We start from the raw sequence: 20,843 nt of genomic DNA, 5'->3' as shown, positions 1-20,843 counted from the left end.
TAATGTACCAAACAGTGTTTCTTTGCTATTCATAAGGTTTTCCCTGGCCAATTCTTTGAGAAGTGGACGGCCTCTTCCTTCTTCCTAGTCTGTCTCAGTCTATAAGCTGGGCTGTTACCTGTGCACCAGGTGCATCTCGCTGGCTTTTAAATACCAGAGGCTCAGCCTCAAAACTCACATCTACATGTCACCACAGTAGGACAAACCGACAGACAAGTTTGTCTTGCTGTTGCACATTTTGTAATAACAACAGTTATTACACATTGATTGCAAACTCCACAAAGTACCAGCACCCTTTTCACTTTCTCCTCATGGTTACCATATCCGTTTGTTCTTCTTTCCTATCCATTCCTGCTTTCTGAGCTTTACCCCTGGGCAAATGTTGCCTTTTTTGATCTCTTATGATTAATTGTTCTAAGGAGTGCGTACTTTCCTGGTGTTATTGTTCACCTCATAAACCTATCTTTAACATTTAAAAGAGGTCTTTTGCAGCAGATTTGCCCAATGCAATACGTACTTTGATTTCTTGGCTGCTTCTTCCATGGGCGTTGATTGCAGATCCACATAAAATGAAATCCTTGACAACTTTGATCATTTCTCTGTTTATCATGCAGTTGCTTATTGGTCCAGTTGTGAGGATTTTTCTTTTCTTTAAGTTGAGGCATAATCCTTGCTGAAGGCTGTAGTCTTTCGTGTTCATTGGAAGTGCTTCAAATTCTCTAGTTTTAGCAAATAAGACTTTGTCATCTGCATATTGCAGGTTGTTAATGAGCTTTCCTCCGTTCCTGATAAAGCAGTTTTCTTTACACAGTCTGCTTCTTGGACTATTTGCTCAACGTGTTGTTGTTGTTAGGTGCCATCAAGTCAATTTTGACTCAAAGCCACCCCATGTACAACAGAAGGAAACAATGCCCAGTCCTAAGTCATCATCACACTTATTGCTGTGCTTGAGCCCATTGTTGCAGCCACTGTGTCAATCCATCTCATTCAAGGTCTTCCCCTTTTCACTGACCCTCTACTTTACCAAACATGATATCCTTTTCCAGAGACTGGTCCCTCCTAATAACAAGTACAAATGGCCAAGTCTGGCCGTTCTTTTTACTAAGGAGCATTCTGGCAGTGCTTCTTCCAAGACAGATTTCGTCATTCTTTTGGCGGTTCATAGTATATTCAGTATTCTTCACCACTATCACAATTCAAATACATCAGTTCCTGTGTAGTCTTCCTTATTCATTGTCCAGCTTTCACACACATATGAGGCATATATATTTAATAAGTATGGTGAAAGTATGCAACCTGACACACACTTTTCCTTTTAAACTACATTATTTCCCCTTGTTCTGTTTGAATGACTGTCTCTTGGTCTGTGTACAGGTTGCTCATTAACACAATTAGGCATTCCAGAATTCCCATTCTTGGCAATGTTATCCATAATTTGTTATGATCTGCACTGTGGAATGCTTTTGCATAATCAATAAAACACAGTTAAACATCTTTTCCCTCTAGTGTGTATTTATATTTGACAGTAAAAGCTTAGAAAATCTTTCTTCATAAGAACCCTCATTTTTTTTTTTTTTAAATTGCCCCATCAGTTATAGCGTATTTATTGAATGACATACATCTAGAGCTATTGTTAAGTACTATGGTGTGTGTAGAATTTTAATAGAAAATTTTAATAGAACCACTAAACTTCCAAATTGTTTTCCATCCATCATCTCATTTGATCTTCACACAAGTTAACTGAGGAGAGAATTTGGGACAGAGAATTCAAGTGAGTTGCCAAATGTCAAATATTATATTAATAGCAGAATCAGGAATGGAGCTCCTACTTTTATTTTAATGCACAGAGAAGAATTAGAGGACCAGGTGAAAAATTACAAAAGATAGAAGTCTGTATAATGCAGGCCAAAACTTTATTCAGGTTCTACATATGAATGAATGAACCTGTTAGTTTTGTAAGTCAAAATCTTCTGTGTTGATATTTTTATGCATTTTCCATAACAGTTTTTAATTGGTTTTCTCCCCAGGGGAAAAGGTTTATGCCTCCTTTGGATATGGGGTGTGATTTTAATAGTACTGATACCTAAATGACATCATAAAGGACAAATTCAGTGCTTGGATCACTAATAAACTTAAGCAAATATAGTTTGACTTAGTTCTTGATAATAACTCAGAAGTGAAAATAAATTGTGCAATCGTATTGTGTTTTTTGAGTTATTAAAGCCAATTCTTTTAGATTATCCAAGAAATCAAAAGAAGAATTTGCTTTTAGTGACTTTTATGCCATTCAGTACACAGCACTGTAATTTCCCTAACACTTATTCACTAAAGAAAACAAGCCTAATTTCCATGCGCCACCATGCAGATAAATGTTGACTCTAAGTAGGGCATTAAGTATTTCAGTGCCACCCAGCATGTAAACACCTATGTCATACTCTGCTTTCAAACTGACATCTCCAGTGTTGGTGGAGAAGGCAGGGCCAAAATTAAAATGTGAAACTTGGTGACTACACTATAATGATATTCTGTATTTCTTTGCAAGACCTGCTCTAAAATCAAGAAAACAAATCTTCCCATACTTTCCTCACATTTTCAAAACTGCTCAGAGACTTTTGTTTTAATTTGATAGAAATCTCTCTTTGTCTCAGCTACAAACTCTTTGCTCCCATGGGGTCCTGGGAATCACCCATTCCTTTTTAAAATTTGAGATTCTTCTAGAGCTTTCCGAAAACCCAAACCCACTGCTTTCAAGTCAATTCTGACTCATACCACCATTATAGGATAGAGTAGAACTGCCCCATAGCGTTTCCAAGGCTGTAAATCTTTATGGGAACAGATTACCTCATCTTTCTCTCATGGAGCCCTGGTGGGTTCAAGCCACCAACCTTTTGGTTTAAAGCATTAGTGAGTAATAAAACCATCTATGAAAGAATAGAATAGAAAAAGAAAACAGTCACATGCTTTGGTTCATGAAACTTTTATTTAGTGTTGTGTTCTGAGTTCTAAAGCATAATATGTTTTTTAGTGTGGATTGTGGTCTTTGCCAGTTATTTAACTATTGTTTCCTAACTCCAGATCCACTCCTTTGTACATTGCTCTATAATGTTGGAACTGGAGTTCTCCTTTTCTACATAGAATCCCATTAGGTTCTACAGTAGGAAGCGCTAGAGAGAGAGGAGTTGGGAGGAAGGGAGAAGGGACTTTGTTTCTGTGACTCTGTTTCCTTTAGTATGGCTCCAGCAGATACACTGGCTCCAGCCTCCAGTTTCATTTAGGCCTCCAGCAACTGAGGTCCCACTTCAGAGGTATGAGTGACCCTTCTTCAGAGGTATGAGTGTCAGCTCCTCAGAGTTCCTCCTTCAAGCTCTTAGTTTCAGTAACTATTTATTCTTTGTTCCCCTCTTCTAATGCATGGTAACTAATTGCTGTAGCTATTATCTCTATATATTACCTTAGTGTTCTGTTGTTTCAGCCTTCCAACAACTGAGCAACCAATTCCTTGTTTTAAATCCCTTTTTTTGAAGTACCTAACTTAGTTGACATTTTCCTGATTAGAGCCTATCTGACACATGGTCAAAAAAAGAAAGTTTAAAAATCATTGCTGTTGGGCATTAGCTCATCAGTCTTATTTCATACACGCGTGTCCATCACAGCAGCTTGGGTGCGTTTGTTGTGGTTAGCTTCCCTCAAGTTAGCTCCATGTCTAACAAGATCAGATCACTGTGATCCACAGCGTTTTCATTGGCTGATTTTCAAAAGTAGCTTACTAGGCCTCTCTTAATAGTCTATCTTTGTCTGGAACCAGCATCAGAGCAATGCACAAATTTCCACTGAAAGATGGGAATTGGCTGGGAGTGAAATCCAGGTCTCCTGTATGCAAGGCAAGAATTCTCCCACTAAACTGCCACTGTTCTACTTGGGCATGTTGCCAACTACTAAATATCACCAATCATCAATGATATAACAATGCTTGCCTCATTAGTGCTGATTTTTAAGAGAAAAAAAGGGTCTATGAGGAAATAGCTACAGCATTGTTGTTGTGTGCCATAGAGCAGACTCGTAGCAACCCGGAAGTAGATCGCCCAAACTTCCTTCCAAGGAGTGGCTGGTGGGTTTGAACTGCCAGCCTTCTGGTTAGCAGTCAAGTGCCTTAGGCACTATGCTACTAGAGCTCCTAGATACAACATAGTACATTTAAAATTTTAAGGTATGTCAGCCTTCTCTAGTATAGTGCCTTGGTATTACAGTCATGGGATATAAGAGCTAAATTTCTTTTTGCTATTTGCTGTCAAATCTGCTCCAAGTCATAGCAACCTATGTATAACATGACGAAATGCTACCTAGTACTGTGCCATCTCCATAATCTTTGGTGTTGTTGAGTTCATAGTGGCTATCATGTAGTGCCTTCCAACTCAGAGGGCTCATTTTCCAGCACTATATCATACCATATTCTGTTGTGATCTATAAGATAAGATTTTCATGGACTAATTTTCAGAAAGGAGCTCTGGGTAGCATAGTGCCTAAGGCACTTGCCTGCTAACCAGAAGGCTGGTGGTTCAAATCCACCAGCCACTCCTTGGAAGGAAAATGGGGCAATCTACTTCTGTAGTGATACTGCCTTGGAAACCCAAGGAGGGGTTGCTCTGGGTTGGGTCCGACTCAACGGCACATAACAACAACAACAACAACAATTTTCAGAAATCGATTGTTAGGCCTTTCTTCCTAGTCTGTCTTATTCTGGAAGTTCCACAGAAAACTGTCTACCATGCGTGACCCTGCTGGTATTTGATTTTGTTTTGTTGTTTTTCTCTATTTGTGTGTGTTTGTTTTTTTGCTTATCTCTGCTCTGATCTTTATTATTTCCTTACCTCTGAATACCGTAGGTTTCTTTTGTTACTCTTTTCTAATTGGTGGAGTTGTTGAGTTACTGTGTTGATTTTGTTTCTTTCTTCTTTTTTGATGTGTGCATTTAGTGCTAAAAATTGACCTCTGAGTACTGCTTTTGCTGTGTCCCAAAGGTTTTGGTAAGTTATATCTTGATTCTTGTTTCTTTCTAGGACTTTTTTAATTTCACACTTTATTTCTTCTGTTACCCAGCAGTTTTTGAGCAGTGTATTATTCAGTTCCACATATTTGATATTTTTCCTTGATCTTCCTATTATTGATTTCTAATTTTATAGCATTGTGATCCAAGAAGGTGCTTTGTAGTATTTCAATGTTTTTGAATTTATTGAGGCTTGTTTTGTGTCCTAACATATGTTCTATTCTGGAGAATGATCCATGTACTCTGGAGAAGAATGTGGGTTGTGCTTTTGTTGGGTGGAGTGCTCTGTGTATGTCCATGAGATCAAATTGGTTGATTGTGTTGTTGAGTTCTTCTGTATCTTTGTTGAATTTTTTTCTAGTTGTTCTGTTCCTCCTTGAAAGTGGTATGTTAAAGTCTACTACGACTATTGTAGAGTTTTCTATTTTTCCTTTCAATTCAGTTAATATTTGCTTTACATATTTTGGAGCACTTTCATTGGGTGCATAGATATCAATTATCGTGATGTCTTCTTGGTCAATTGATCCTTTTAGCATCATACAATGTCCTTCTTTGTCCCTAATGCTGTTTGTCACCTTGAAGTCTATTTTATCAGAAATTAATATTGCTACTCCTGTTCTTTTTTGATTGCCTTTAGCTTGGTATACTTTTTCTACTCCCTAATTTTTAATTTGTTTTTATCTTTGTGTCTCTGGTGGGTCTTTTGTAGGCAGCATATCGATGTGTCTTCTTTTCTTATCCAACCTACCACTCTCTTTCTTTTGACTGATACATTTAGTCCATTCACATTGAGTATAATTACTGAGAAGTATGAATTTATTGCTGTCATTCTATTGTGTTTTTTGTTGTGTTGTTGGTGATTTCCTTGTTCCAAATATTTTTCTGTGCTGAGTTCATTTTGTTATCAGATATTTTTTTCTCTTTTCTTCACTTTTGTTGGTTTTGTGCTTACTAAGTCCATGAATTTTCTTCTTTCTGAGTTTGCTTAGGGGGATTGTTACTTTTCTTTGCAATTACCCTGATCTAAATTCTTATCTCCTTATGTTTGGAACAGTGAGTTCTATAAAGCCATTTTCCTGTCTTCCTCTCCATTTGGAAGTTTTGTAATTAAAGCTTTTATTCCCTGTATTTGCTTTGTTGCTGGTTTCATCTGCAGATTGACACCCTTTTTTTGCTGTGTATGTTATTTTATGAGCTTATTTTGAGCATCTATTTCTGGTTTGGTTTCCAAGTGTTGATATCAAGTGCTCTGATTTTAATTTGTTGTTCTCTGTTGTGGGTTCTTTACTGGAAGACTCCCTTTTGCATTTTTTGTAGGGTTGGTCTGGTTTTCACAAATTCCCTTGATTTCACCCTCATACTTGAGGGACAATTTGGCTGGACATATAATTCTTGGTTGTCAGTTCTTTTCTTTCAATATTTTATATATGCCATCCCATTGCCATCTTGCCTGCATGGTTTCTGCTGAGAAATCAGAACTTAGTCTTATTGGCTGTTCATTTTAGGTGACATTGCATTCTTCTCAAGCTACTCCCAAGACTTTTTCATTGTCTTTGGTTTTGGAGAGTTTGATTATGATATATCTTGGTGACTTTCTCTTGGAACCTATCTTTATGGGGTTCATTGAGCTCCTTGGACAGATATATTTTCTTGCTTCATGATATGGGGGAAATTTTCTGTTAGCAAGTCTTCCACAATTTTCTCAGGTTTTTTTTTTTTTTTTCTCCTCTAGTTCTAAAAGGAAGGTTGGGCAATCCTACTTCCGTGGTGATACTGCCTCGGAAACCCAAGGAGGGGTCGCTATGAGTCGGGGCTGACTCGACGGCACATAACAACAACAACAACTAGTTCTAATATTTCAATGAAGTGTATGCTGTTTCTTTTCATGTCACCCCATGTAACTCTGAGGTTCTCTTCATTTCTTTTAAATCTTTGTTCTGATTTTTCTTCGTATAGGCTAATGTCAAGGAATTTATCTTCTAGTTGGGAAATGTGTTCTTCAGCCAATTCTAGTCTACTCTTTCGTCCTTCCACAGTGCTGTCTAACTCTGTAATTTTAGTGTTCATCTTCTGGATTTCTAATTGCTGGTTTTGTATGAGTTGTACTTGTGTATTTATCTTGTTATTTTGCTCTTGAATGGTTTTCCTGAATTCTTCCAAGGTGCTGTCTGCCTTTTTGTTGATTCTGTTTGTGGTTTCTCTCTTGGAGAGTCCTATATATATACCTTCTGAATTCCTTCTCAGATAGTTGTATTGCTTCTTCTTCTTCCATGATAGATAATTCTTCAGGCTGAGCTTTTATTTCTATTGTATTTTCTGTTTTTTAGTTTGAGTTGAGGTTGTCTGTTGTTTCTTAGACATTTTGAAGTTGTTGTCTTTAATTGTTAGTTATATATTCATTTGTTTCACCCTGATTTTATGTTTTAGCATATCTGAAAGTGTGGAGCAGGTGTACTTTTTTGGTTATTAACTCACTTGTACTGGGTTGCTCTCCAGCTCTCTATGTTGGTGGAATCACTGGTGGAGATGTGGGTGCAAGACTCTGTGTGTCCTTAAGGGGATTTGGAGTTGGGATGAGCAAGTGTTGTCCACTGTCTGTCATTGTTTCTGTGGTGTGGGAGTTATTGGTATTACCTATTGGGTGAAGTGTTCAGTGTAATGAGTTATTACACTGTTGCCTTGTGGCAGTTTAATGTGTTCTTTCTAGTGGATGAGGCAGGGGAGAAGAAGAAAAAAGAAAAAGAAAATAAGAGTCCATAGTGAGTCCCTGTTTCCTGTATTTGGATGAGATAGTACAAATAGCTCTGCCATGACAGGCAGTGTAGTTTGTGTCCTCCTAAGCCATCTACTATTGATGACATCCTACTGTCAATCAAAGACCTGCAGTTCAAAATTGACAGCAACCCCAGTGGGTAGAGGGCCACTACTTTCTGCTTGGATTGAAATGCCACAAAAATCCAGTACCCTGGTCCACTCTGTGCTAAAGAGGGGTCATGGAAGAGTTGAATCCTAGCCCACTGCTGTGAACTCACTGCAGGGCTTCACTTAATCAGAGGGAGTTTCTCCTTTTCCCCAACTCCTTTGTGGACTCTGCAGCAGCCCAACCCAAGTGGTGTCTTGATCTGTTTCCTAGTAAGATTTTCTACATACTCCACTGCAAAAGTTTCCACCAAAAACTCCTGGTGTGGATATTTGGAGTCTCCAATGCCTCTGTGGGTTCCATGAGGTTTTGTGTGTGTGTGTGTGTGTGTGTGTGTGTCCTCCTTCTCTCTTTTGTATTTCTAATGAGACCTCTCCTTCTCCATTTCTCTGTCTCTGCTGGCTAGGCAGGTTTGTTTATTTTTCCCTGTTGTTTAATGTGCTCTTTTTCTCTGTCTTCACTAAATCTGATACTTTAGCTTCTCCTTAGTTGCTCAAAGCTCCAGTATCATAAGGTCTAGTGGTGTAATGTGTAAGGCATTTGACTACTAACAAGAAGGCTGGCAGTTCAAACCCACCAGCCACTCCTCAAAAGGATGTGGGAAATCTTCCATATACTGCCTCAGAAACCCAAGGAGGGGTCACTATGAAGCACAGTGGACCCAAAGGCAGTGAGGTTTTTTTTTTTTTTTTTTTTTTTAACCTAGTTCTTCAGGGATTACATTGCTTGAGGAAACAAACATGTGGGTTATAGGTATGATGTCATCTTCCCACCCCCTACCCTGCTGGTATTTGAAATACTGGTAGCATAGCTTCCTATATCTTATCAACCTGGATGCCACCATAATGAGACAAATAGATGAGTGGTGGAAGATATCTTTACTATGAAGTGGATAAACAAGAACTAGCCTCCACTTTCCCAACACTTAGATTATTTTAGCTGCAAGATGCAGTTATACTGGGAATTTGTGATGCGTATAACCTTATACCCCTGACATTGAAAATAAACAAACAAGTGATTAGCCATTTACATTCATCCTGAGGAGGAGTTAATGTTTGATTATGCAAACTGAGGACACCAAGAGAGGGCTTCCTTGATCTACTTAGAAGGAGGAATGAAGAGACCAAGAGAAGAGGTTTCAAACTCTTAGCCCATGACTTCACATTTGATTTAATACTTGCAGTATGTTTTTAAAAATGTGAATTAGTTTTCAAGATATGAAAAAAATAAAATCATATTTCCAGGATGTCTTGAGCAATTGGAAACTCAAGGCATACTGTGTCCTCAGCCCACAGGGCATTAAATGCATTAGATTGAACATTGTTGTCCAGTTTGCATAGTAATCTTCAATCCTTTACATCTGACTTTTATATTTTCTTTTATACTGCTTGCCTGGTTCCTGTAGGCAATTGAGTTTTGACTCTTGACTTAAAGGAAGCAGCTTAGTAGTAACTGGAGGTAATGTGGCTGCAGAAGTGAGGAAGGAAGAGGTAAAGAAAAATAGATAAAATAGAAGCAGACTACTGTGATGAATTAACAAAGAGAGGTAAAACAACTGCTTAGGAGAAGAGTTTTGGGAAAGTGTGAAAAAGGGTAAATCGGATGTTGAGAAAGTTGTGCTATGTGATCTATTCTGATCTTCTATCTACCAATAAGAATGTCAATGAAACATTACTGGGTTTTGTGTGTTCATGTGCTGGTGTGACAATGGGCTAAGACTGACATAAAGAAAAGTGGGACTAGAGCAGGAATAGATCAGGAAACAGGTTGGTTATGTAACATATTCTGAGCTTTTTAAAAATATTTTTATTCAGAAATAAGATTTTTGAAGCCCATAACAATGGCTATCTAAATATTTGGTACCCGGAAATTAATTATAGTTGATGAGGTCCATTAATTTTAATCAGTTAAAAATATTATTACAAAAACAACATTTCTCAACTGTTGCTTGATGAGGTCATTCTTTTTTCAGTTCTCCCATGATTTTCAGACACTGCCGAACCACTCACCACTGGTCTCAAACTTTTAAATGTACATTAATTTATGAATAAAAATATTTATACACATGTTTGAATATCTATCTACATATAGCTATATAATTATAAAACTATATATAATTATAAAACTATATATATATATATATATAACACAGAATGTCTTTAAAATATTTCCTTCTTTTGAGTCTTTACATGGCCTCATAGGCTTTCAAAATATTTGTGTCAATTTGTTCAGTCTTTAGCTAAAATTTTATATAATTAACTTGCCCAAAATGGCCTTCTTGTTTCATTCTTATTTTATGAGCTCTGGGCTTTTCTATATGCCTGAGATAAATCTATCATGTTCTATCAATCAAATAATCCTCCCTCTTTTACTCAAAATTTTCTACAAGTGTTACTTTCTTTAAGAAGCCTAGACTTAAAAACATGGTTCAAAACCACTCATTACAGTGTCACTGACAGATTATTAGTCTTCACCAAGTCATCCAAAGAAAACAATTTCTTTTTTAAAATTGAGAGAAGTATATGTATCTAGTGAAAACGTTCTTGTGTTTTCTTACAGAGCTAATGCATAGTAGGTATTTCATCTATATAAGATGGCAATTACTTATTATAACATCTAGATTGACAACTAAACTTCTTTCCATCTAAACTTTCTCCATTTGTCTATTTTCAAGATACTTTATTAATTCCGGAGTCAGCTTACTGAAAGTAACAAAGGACCATGGTATTAATTCATTCCCTTGCAGAATAGACGTAGAAGACTCCAACAGCCAACTCAGAGTACTGGAATGTTGCATATTGGTGCTGTTTCTTTTGCCACCAGAGGTTTGAACTGAAAGATTTGCAGTATTGAATGGGGTGGGTTTCTTTATGTTGGCAGGCAGCTCCCCAGCATTTGGTAGAGATGAAAGTGATCATCTGTGCTGCATTTTCTTGCGTTTACCTTAGGAGTTTAGCTCCAGAGGAAGGGAGCTGATGTCCTTGGTCTCTGTGAAGCCCCTTTCCTGTCTTTATCAAGTTTGTAACTTTAAGATAAGTTGCTATATATAGGTCATTTGGTGGTTGTATCACTCATCACTTTCCAACTGTGCTCCAGATTTTGACCTGTAAAATGAAGATAAAATGCTTCACAAATATAAAAATCAGAGGGTGAAAAACATGTGTAAATGCTTACAATCCAGGAAATACTAAAATTATATGAGTCTATTTAGAGGATGGAAAGTGCTTTTTTTAAAATTGATCTCTATAAAAGTAAAATAATTCAGAATGGACAAATTCACAAACCTGAATGAGAACTCTATATTAAGCAATTAACTGATGCTTAATATTATGCACAACACACTATAAATGCTCTATAATATAAATTATTATAACTATTATCCAGATATAAGCCAAATGAAATGTCTCTGCATTGACAAGATCACATTCTCTTGATTTATCAAACTGGTAAAATAATCCTCTTCATATGTTGTTGTTGTCAGGTGCCGTTGAGTTGTCTCCAACTCACAGTGACCCTATGAAATACTGCCCGGTCCTGAGCCAGCTCCATGATTCTTGCTATACTTGAGCTCATCACCACTGCCACCATGTCAATCCACCTTGTTAAGGGCCTTCCCCTCTTTCGTCAACCTTCTACCTTACCGCCCTTCTCCAGGGAATTGTCCCTCTGACAATGCGACCAAAGTACCTCCAAGGAGCATTCTGGCTACACTTCCTCCGGGAAAGACCTGTTAGTTCTTTTAGCAGTTCACAGTACTTTCAGCATTTTTAGCCAACACCACAGCTTAAAAGCATCAGTTCTTCTTCAGTCTTCCTTATTCATTGTCCAGCACTCACATGCATATGAGGCAATTGAAAATATCATGGCTTGTGTCAGGCGCACCTTAGTCCTCAAGGAGAAATCTTAGCTCTACAGCACTTGAAAGAGGTCCTTTGCAGCTGATTTGCCCAGTGCTATACATTGTCTGATGTCCTGACTGCTTCTTCCATTGGCATCTATTGTAGAGCCAAGCAATGTGAAGTCTTTGACAATTTCAATCTTTTCTCCATTTATCGTAATGTTGCTTATAGGACCAGTTGTGAAGATTTTTGTTTTCTTTATATTGAGTTGTAATCCATATTGCAGACTGTATTCTTCAACCTTCATCAGTAAGTACTTCAAGTCATCCTCACTTTCAGCAAGCAAATTTGTATTGTCTCTGTATCTCAGGTTGTTAATGATTCTTCCTCCAATCCTGATGCCACATTCTTCTTCATCAGTCCAGCTTGAGACCATGCTGGTAGACCATGGTATATTCAATATCCTTCGCTAATACTGTAATTCAAAGATATCAATTCCTCTTATTCATCGTTCAGCTTTCACATGCATATGAGCTATTGAAAATACCATGGCTTGGATTAGGCAAACCTTAGTCCTCCAAGTGATATCTTTGCTTTTATCACTTTAAAGAAATCGTTTGCAACAGATTTGCCCAATGCAATATGTTGTTACGTTTCTTGAGTGCTCTTTCATGGATATTCATTGTGGATCCAAGTAAAATGAAATATCTGACAACTTCAATCTTTCCATCATGCTGTTGCCTATTGGTTCGTTTGTAAGGATTTTGGTTTCTTTATGCTGAGGTGCAATCCATACTGAAGACTGTAGTCTTTGATGTGCATTAGTAAGTACTTGAAGTCTTCTTTGCTTTTAGCAAACAAAGTTGTGTCATTTGCATATGGCAGATCATTAATGAGTCTTCCTCCCATCCTCCTGCTGCATTTTCTTTCATATAGTCCAGTTTTTTGAATTATTTGCTCATGATATATATCAAATAAGTATGGTGAAATGTTATAACCCGCACACACATCCTTCTTGATTTTAAACCAAGCAGCATCCCCTTGCTCTGTTTGAATGACTACCTCTCGATCTGTGTATGGCTTCCACATGAGCACAATTAAGTGTTCTGGAGTTCCCACAATGTTATTTATCCATAATTAGTTATGGTTCATATAGTCAAATGCCTTTGCATAGTCAATAAAATATAGGTAAACATCCTTCTGGTATTCTATGCTTTCAGCCAAGGTCTATCTGACATCAGTAATGATATTCCTCACTCCACATCCTCTTCTGAATCTGGCTTGAATTTCTGGCAGTTCCCTGTCAATATATTGCTGCAACCTTTTTTGAACTATCTTCAGTATAATTTCAATTACATGTGATATTAATGATATTTTCAATAATTTCCACATTCTTTGGATCACATTTATTTGGAATGAGCACAAATATGGATATCTTCCAGTCAACTGGCCAGGTAACTCTCATCCAATTACTTGGCATAGACAAATGAGCTCCTCCATCATTACATCCACTTGTAGAAATATTTCTGTTGGAATTCGTCAATTCCTGGAGCCTTATTTTTCTCCAGTGCCTTCAGTGCAGCTTGGACTTCTTCATTAGCATCCATTCTTAATTCTGGGATGCCTCTTGAAATGGTTGAATGTTGACCAATTATTTCTGGTACAATTATTCTATGTATTCTTTCCATCTTCTTTTAATACTTTCCACATCATTCAATTTGTTGCCTATTGAAACCTTCAATATTCAAACATGAGGTTTCATTTTTTTTGTTCAGTTCTTTCAACTTAAGAAATGCCAAACATATTCTCCCTTTTGGTTTTCTAACTCCATGGATTTATACATTTTATTATAATACTTTGTCTTCTTGAGCTAATCTGAAATCTTCAGCTCAGCTCTTGCATTATCTCATTTCTTGCTTTCATTTTAGCTACACTACATTCAAGAATAAGTTTCGGAGTGTCTTCTGACATCTCTTTTGGTCTTTTCTTTCTTTTTTTAACCTTCTTCTTCTTCATGTATGATGTCCTTGTGCCATCCCACAAATCATCTGGTCTTACATCATTAGTGTTCAATGTGTCAAACTTATTCTTCTGATGATCTCTAAATTCAGGTGGTACTTTGATTCTAGTGGACTGGTTTTAATTATCTTCAGTTTCAATTTGATCTTTTATATGAGCAATTAATGGTCTGTTTCACAATTGGCCACTAGCCTTTTTCTGACTGATGATATTGAGTTTCTTCGTTGTATCTTTCCACAGATGTAGTCAATTTAATTTCTATGCATTCCATCTGGCAAGGTCCATGTGTATAATCACCATTTATCCTGTTGGAAAAAAGGTATTTGTAATGAATAAGCTTTTTGTCTTGAAAAATTCTGTCATGCTATCTCTGGCTTTGTTTCTGTCACCAAAGCTGTATTTTCCAACTGATGATTCTTCCTCATGTCCAACTTTCACATTCCAATCACTAGTAATTATCAATGAACCTTAGCTGCATGCTTGATCAATTTCAGACTACAGAAGTTGTAAAAATATTTAATTTCTTCATCTTTAGCCTTAATGGTTGGTGCGTAAATTTGGATAATAGTTATATTAATTGGTCTTCTTTGTAGGTATATGTGTATTATCCTATCATTGACAGTGTTGTATTTCAAGATCAATCTTGAAATGTTCTTTCTGATGATGAATGAGAGCCCCCATTCCTCTTCAATTTGTTGTTCTCGTCATTGTAGACTATATGATTGTCTGATTCAAAATGGTCAATATCAGTCCATTTCAGCTCACTATTGACTAAGATAATGATTTTTATATGCCCCATTTCATTTTTGGTAACAATCAACTTTCCTTGATTCATTCTTCATGCTTCCCTATTGAATGTGCCTTGTTCTAGTTTTGATTATATTCTATTAAGAGGTAAGCACCATTAAGGCAAGGTCCTTACCAGTTTGTTTCTTGTGGTATCCTAATACTTAGAAGAGTGCCTGTCACCTAGTAAATATTTTTAAAGATTGAATAAATGAATAAACCATTGAAATAATAACAATCACATCACTGGATGTATTAGTCTTACTTTCTAAATGCTGCTGCAACAAATTACCACACACTTAATGGCTTAAAACAACGTGAATTTATTTCTTATGTCAAAAGTCTGTAAAAAATCTCATTAAGCTAAAATCAAAGTCTAAGCAGGTTGCATTCCTTTCTGGATGCTCTGGGAGAGAATCTGTTTTCTCCCTAAATCAGGTTGCTGGCAGAACTCATTTTCTGGCAGGTGTAAAATTGAAGTCCCCATTTCATTGTTGGCTTTCAGCTGATAGAAATTTCCAGCTTATAGAAGCTGCTCACATTTTTTAACTCATGGCTTATTCCATCTTTTAGCCAACAATGGTAGGTTGAGTCCTTTCATGCTTCAGGTCTCTACCTTTTTTTTCCATCATCACATCTTTCTCTGACCTACTCTTCTGTCTTCCTCTTCTGCTTTTAAGGGCTCATCTGACTACATTGGTTCCACTGAGAAAATGCAGGATAATCTCCATATTTTCTGGTCACCTTATTAAGAAAATTTATTTTATCTTACTTAATATATCATTCTATCTGCAACCTTAATTACCTTTTTTCCATGTAACATAGCATATTTACAGTTCCAAGGATTAGGTTATGGACATATTTGAGGAGTTATTATTCTTCCTACAACACTGAAGTTTTTGTGATTATCACTTTTTATATTACAAATATCCTATACCTTGGAAACCCAAGGAGGGGTCGCTATGAGTCGGGGCTGACTTGATGGCAAATAGCAACAACAACATAAGGGAGATTACTATAATTATTATTTCATAGATAATAAAACAAAAGCCTGGAGAGATTAAATAATTTAACAAGATTATAAAATTTATAATTGGCAGGATTTCAAAATGGTCTCTTTAAGTCAAAAGCACACATGTAGAATACTACTTTGTTATGTGGTTATGCATATGATTATGATGTGAATTGCAGCCCCTAGGTCATGCAATGTACAGTATGTACAACTGTAAATGTCAATTCTGACCACTAATATATACAACCTCTGACTTTGCCAGTGCTCTGGTGGAAAACATGCTGATAGCTCCCTTGATCTTCTGGGGTGAATGAGGAATTGACAGGCTGAGACTAACCTGAAAAGTCTTTCCAATTCCCAAAAAGACATTGAATTCCAAAATATTTTGTTTATCACTTAACAGTCTCTTTATCTGTATTAACTTTATATGGTTTATTAAATCATAGCAACCATTATTTAGGTTCTAACCAAAAAAAACAAAGTCACTGGTGTTGAGTTGATTCCGACTCATAGGGTTTCCAAGCCTGTAAAATCTTTATGAAAGCAGACTATCTCATCTTTCTTCCACAGAGCAGCTGGTGGGTTCAAATCACTGACCTTTCAGTTGGCAGCCAAATGCCTTAACCACAGCACCACCAGTTGTTGTGTTGTTAGGTGAAGTCAAGTCATCTCTGACTCATAGCCACTCTATGTACAACCGAACGAAACAATGTTGGTCCTGTGCTAGCCTCACAATCCTTGCCACACTTGAGCCCAACACCACAGTCACTGTGTCAATCCATCTTGTTGAGGGTCTTTCCCTTTTTCATCGACCCTCCACTTTTCCAAGCATGGTATTCATCTCCAGAGAATGGTCCCTTCCGACAACATGACAAAAGTAACTAAGATGAAATCTTATTCACCTCCAAAGAGCATTTCAGCTGCACTTCTAGTACATATTTGTCTGTTCTTTTGGCAGTCCATGGTACCTTCAGAATTCTTTGCCAATACCACAACTCAAATGCATCAACTCTTCTTCTGTCTTCCTCAGTTATTGTCCAGCTCTCACATGCATATGAGGTTATTGAAAATACCATAGTGTGGGTTAAGTGCACCTTAGTCTTCAAGAAGATATCTTTGCTCTTCAGCATTTGAAAGAGTTTTTTTTTTGCAGTAGATTTGCCCATTGCAATATGTTGTCTGATGTCTTGACTACAACTTCTACTGGTATTGAATGTGGAACCAAGTGATATGAAATTTTTGACAACTTTAATCTTTTCTCCATTTGTCACAATGCTGCTTATTGGTCCAGTGGTGAGATTTTTGTTTTCTTTATGTTAAGGTGTAATCCATAATGCATACTGCAGTCTTTAATCTTCATCAGTAAGTGCTTCAAGTCATCATGACTTTCAGCAAGCAAAGTTGTGTCATAAGCACATTGTAGGTTGTTAATGAGTCTTCCTCCAATCCTGATGCTGCATTCTTCTTCATATAGTCCAGCTTTTCAAATTATTTGCTAAACATACAGATTGAATAAGTATGGTGAAAGGATACAATCCTGATGGACTCCCTTCTTGATTTTAAACCATGCAGTATCGTCTTGTTCTGAAGTTGAGAACAATAGCCTCCTGGTCCATGTACTGCTTCCTCATGAGGATAATTAATTAAATGTTATGGAATTCCTATAATTATCAATATTTTCCATAATTTGTTATGAGCCATACAGTGGAATACTTTTGTGTAGGCAATAAGACACAAGTAAACATCTTACTGGTATTCTTTGCTTTCAGCCAAGATCCATCTGACATGAGCAGTGATATCCTTCATTCCACATCATTTTCTGAATCCAGCTTGCACCTCTGGAAGATCTTTGTCAATATACTGCTGCAACATTTTTTGATTATCTTCAGTAAAATTTTATTTGCATGCAAATTTAATGATATTGTTTGAAATTCCCACATTCTGTGGGATCACCTTTCTTTGGAATGGGTACAAATATGGATCTCTTCCCATTGATTGGCCAGGTAGCTGTCTTTCAAATTTCTTGACATAGACAAGTGGGTGCCTCCAGCATGTCATCCACTTGTTGAACTATCTCAATGGGTATTCCTTCAATTCCTGGAGGCTTCTCTTCACCAATTCCTTCAGTGCAGCTTCAACTTTTTCCTTCAGCACTATCAATTCTTTATCATATGCCAACTCCTGAAATGGGTGAAGATCAACCAGGTCTTTTTGGTACAGTGACTCTATGCATTCCTTCCATCTTCTTTTGGTGCTTCCTGCATCATTCAATATTTTGCCCATAGAATCTTTCAATATTGCAACTCAAGGCTTAAATTTTTCCCTCAGTTCTTTCAGCTTGAGAAATGCTGAGCATGTTCTTCCCTTTTGGTTTTCTAACTTCAGGTCTTTGCACATTTCATTATCATAATTGACTTTGTTTTCTTGAGCTGCCCTGTTCAGCTTTTTATCTTGCCATTTCTTCCATTTGCTTTAGCTACTCTCCATTCATGGATAAGTTTCAGAGTCTCTTCTGACATCCATTTTGGTCTTTCCTTCCTTTGCTGCCTTTTAAATGACTTTTGTTTTCTTCATGGATGATACTCTTGATGTCATCCCACAGTTCCTCTGGTTTTAGGTCATTGGTGTTCAATGCATCAAATCTATTCTTTAGATAATCTCTAAATTCAGGAGGGATATAATCAAGGTCATTTTTTGGCTCTTGTGAACTTGTTTAAATTGTCTTCACTTTCAACTTGAACTTGGATATGAGCATTAAGTGGTCTATTCCACAGTCAGCTCCTAGCCTTGTTTTGGCTGAAGATATTGAGCTTTTCCATCACCTCTTTTTACAAATGTAGTCAATCTCATTCCTGTGTACTCCATCTGGCAAAGTCCACATGTATAGCTGCAATTTGTGTTGTTGAAAAAAAAGTATGTGCAATGAATAAGTCTTGCAAAATTCTATCACGTGATACCCAGAATCTTTTTTATCACCAAGGTCATATTTTTCAACTACCAGTGATTCTTCTTCATTTCCAACTTTTACATACCAATCACCAGTGATAATCAAAACATCTTGATTGCGTGTTTGGTTAATTTCAGATTGCTGAGGTTGGTAAAAATATTCAATCTCTTCATCTTTGGCTTTGGTGGTTGGTGCATAAATTTGAAAAATAGTAATATTAATTGGTCTTCCTTGTAGGTTTATGGATATTATCTTATCACCAACAGCATTGTACTTCAGGACAGATCTTGAAACATTCTTTGTGATGATAAATGCCACACCATTCCTCTTCAATTTGTCATTCCTGGCAGAGTAGATCATATGGTTGTCTGATTCAAAATGGCCAAAACCAGTCCATTTCAGCTCGCTAATGCTTAGGATATCAATTTTTATGTGTTCCATTTCATTTTTGACAACTTCCAATTTTCCTAGATTCATACTTTGTGCATTCCATGTTGTGATTATTAATGGATGTTTGCAGCTGTTTCTTCTCATTTTGAGTTGTGCCACATCCGCAGACAGAGGTCCTGAAATCTTTTTTCCACCCACATCATTAAAGTCAATTCTACTCTGAGGAAGCAGATCTTCTGTAGTCATATTTTGAGTGACTTCTGACCTGAGGGTTCATCTTCCAGCACTATATTGGACAATGTTTCTGGGCTATTCATAAAGTTGCCTAGTAATATATTAGACAGTGTTTCACTCCTATTCATAAGGTCTTCACTGGCCAATTCTTTGAGAAGTGGATGGTCCCTTCCTTCTGAGTCTGTCTTAGTCTGGATTCTGTGCTGAAACCTGTCCTCCAGGGGTTATCCTGCTGGTATTTGAAATACCAGTGGCATAGCCTCCAGCTTCAAGGCAACATGCAAGCCACCACAGTATGACAAACTGACAGACAAGTGGTGGCACACCATCAGAGCTCTTTGTTATTTAGGCTATAAAAAACCAAACTCACTGTCATCAAGGTGGTTCCAACTCATAGCAACCCCTCATTGGTTGCCCGAGGCAGTATCTCTATGGAAGTAGATTGCCCAGCCTTCCATCTGAGGAGGGCTGATGGCGTTGAACTGCCAGCCTTCTGGTTAGCAATCAAATGCCTTAGGCACTATGCCACCAGAGCTCTTTGCTAATAATTTGGTACAATATTCAATGACTGGGCCATAATTTGAGCCCAGAATGCAATACTAATGCTATTAGAGAACTTCTCACTTAAGGTAGGAGGCAGTGGCAGCTTAGCAGTAGAACTGTCACCTTCCATGTTAGATAACCAGATTTGATTCTTAGCCAATGAACCTTTAGTGTAGCAACCAACTGCTGTCAGCGGAGACTTCTGTGTTGATGTTGTGATCTTGTACACGTTTCAATATAGCTTCTAGGTTAGGAGGAAAGGTCTGGTGATTTAATTTAGAAAAATTAACCAATACAAACTCTACAGAGCACAACAAATCAATTTCACTGTGCATGGGTTTGCCATACCAAAATCAAAACCAGTGCCATCGAGTCAATTCTGACACATAACAACCCCTACTGGGTTTCCAAGGTGATAAATCATTATGAGAGTAGATTGTTCTGTCTTCCTTCCAAGGAATGGCTGGTGGGTTTGAACTGCCAACCTTCTGGTTAGCAGTCAAATGCTTTTGGCACTGCACATGAGTCAGAGCAATTCAATGGCAGCTAATCACAAACAAGAATAACCTTAAAGTAGGAGAAGGAAGCTGTTCTTTCCTCCAGACCTGGCAGAAAAACAAGGAGGAGGCACAGGGAATTCCCGAGCACTTAATTGTACTCACAGGGAACTGTACATAGACCAGGAGTCTGTTGTTTGAACAGAAAAAAGGGAATACTGTTGTTATTGTTAAGTGCCGTTGAGTAGTTTCTGACTCATAGTGACCCCATGCATAGCAGAATGAAACACTGCCTGATCCCATGCCAGCTCCATGATCCCTGCTATACTTGAGCCCATCATTGCAGCCACCATGGCAATCCATCTCGTTGAAGGCCTCCCTCTTTTGTCGACCCTCCACCCTACTAAGCATGACATCCTTCTCCAAGGAATGGTCCCTTCTGACATGACCAAAATAGGTGAGACGAAGTCTAGCCATTCTCGCTTCCAAGGAGCATTTCAGGTGCATTTCCTCCAGGAAAAATCTGTTAGTTCTTTTAGCAGTCCATGGTACTTTCAGCATTCTTCGCCAGCACCACAACTCAAAAGCATCAACTCTTCTTCGGTCTTCCTT

The sequence above is a fragment of the Orycteropus afer genome, unplaced genomic scaffold, assembly GCF_000298275.1.
Source record: "Orycteropus afer afer isolate SDZICR_OR568_19922 unplaced genomic scaffold, OryAfe1.0 scaffold00120, whole genome shotgun sequence".
NCBI lineage: Eukaryota > Metazoa > Chordata > Mammalia > Tubulidentata > Orycteropodidae > Orycteropus > Orycteropus afer.
Note: the sequence above shows the minus strand (reverse complement) of the source record.